Here is a 1818-nt window from a genome sequence, read left to right as displayed (position 1 = left end):
AATAGTCTTCTGCAACATGACATTGGGTGGAGGGAATGGGGGCAGCTTCTAGCTCAGTTGTCACAGCCTTTCACTGTGTTTTTTTTAAACTGAGTTTCTATAGATTTTACTAATTAAGTGTTTCTTAATTTGTTCTCAAGAAGCCCTGGTGGCATTTTGGGGTAAGCATTGGACTGCTAACTACAAGGCCAGTGTTTGAAACCCTTCAGCTGCTCCTTGGGAGAAAGATGAGGCTCTCACCCTATGGAATTCTCTAGAGGGTCACTGTGAGTAGGAATCCACCACTGATCTGTCAATTTGTCACTCTGTGGTGGCTTGTATGTTGCTGTGATGCCAAGAGCTATGGCCTCAGTATTTCAAGTACCAGCAAAACCCATAGTGAGCAAGTTTCAGTAAAACTTCCAGAATAAGAACAGACTAGGAAGAAGGGAACGATTGTCTACTTCTGAGGGTTCATTCCTAAAAATGTTATGGATAGTAGCAGAGCATTAGCTGCTCCGGTGTGAGAAGAGCCCCTGAGGCTGGAAAGCACTACAAACGCAACGGTGGAAGAGCTGCCTCCTCAAAGAAGAAGTGGCCTTCATGCTGTGGATGGAGTAAAGGTTTCAGGGCCTTCATTCACTGATGAGGCACCACTTAAACTGAGAAGAAACAGCCATAGATAATCAGAACATGGCAGCTATGAAGTATGAGTCTAGGAGATTGGAAATCATCAAAAATGAAATGGAATGCATGAAGTTCCATTTCCTCGGTATTAGAGAGCTGAAATGGAATGGTATTGGCCATTTTGAGTAGGATAATCATATGGTTTACTATTCTGGGAATGACAAATACAAGAGGAATGGTTTCATATTCACAGTCAAAAAGAACATTTCAAGATCTATCTTGATGTACTATGCTGCATGTGATAGGATTCTATCGCTATGCCTAGAAGGATGTCCAGTTGAAACAACTATTATTCAACTTTATGTGCCAACCAGGAAAGCTGGCAGTGAAGAAATTGAAATATTCTACCTAATTCTTCAGAATCCCTGGTAGCACTTTCCGGTGAGCTTTGGGCTACTGAAAACAAAGTTGGTGGTTCAAATCCATCAACTGTTCCTAAGGAGAAAGATGAGGCTATCTGTTCCCCTAAAGAATTTTAGTTCCTGAAACCCTATACAGGGTAATTATACATCCAAACTGATTCCATGACAGTGATTTTTGTGAATCAATTTCTTCAGTCTGAAATTTATCAAACATGTAATCAAGATGCATTGATAATTACTGGTAATTAGAACGCAAAGTTGGGAAATAAAGAAGAAGGATCGGTGGTGGGGAAATGTGGCCACAGTGATACAAATGAAGCTGGAGGTGCCATGGTGAACATTTGCACGGTCCCTGATTTCTTCATTGCCAATACTGGTTTTCAGCAACATAAATAGCAATTATGCATAAGGATATTGACAAATAAAACACACAGAAATCAAATTGACTACATCCATGGGACGAGACCACGGGGAAGCTCAATATCAACAGCCAAAACAAGTCCAGGGGCCAACTGTATAACAGTCATCAATTTATCATATTCAAGTTCAGACAGAAGGCGAAGAAAATTAAAAACCAGTCCAGGAGAGATAAAATACAAACCTTGGGTACATCCCACCAGAATTTAGAGACTATTTCAAGAACAAACTTGATTCTTGAACACTAATATAAAAAGACCTGATGAGCTATGGAATAAAATCAAGAACATCATACATAAAGAAAACAAAAGATCATTAAGAGAAAAAAGAAAGAAAGAAAAGACGGAAGTGCATGTCCAGAAGAAACTCTGAA

The sequence above is a fragment of the Echinops telfairi genome, unplaced genomic scaffold, assembly GCF_000313985.2.
Source record: "Echinops telfairi isolate 266 unplaced genomic scaffold, ASM31398v2 ScPeMD7_7469;HRSCAF=8507_1, whole genome shotgun sequence".
Lineage (NCBI taxonomy): Eukaryota > Metazoa > Chordata > Mammalia > Afrosoricida > Tenrecidae > Echinops > Echinops telfairi.
This window is presented reverse-complemented; position numbering follows the sequence as displayed.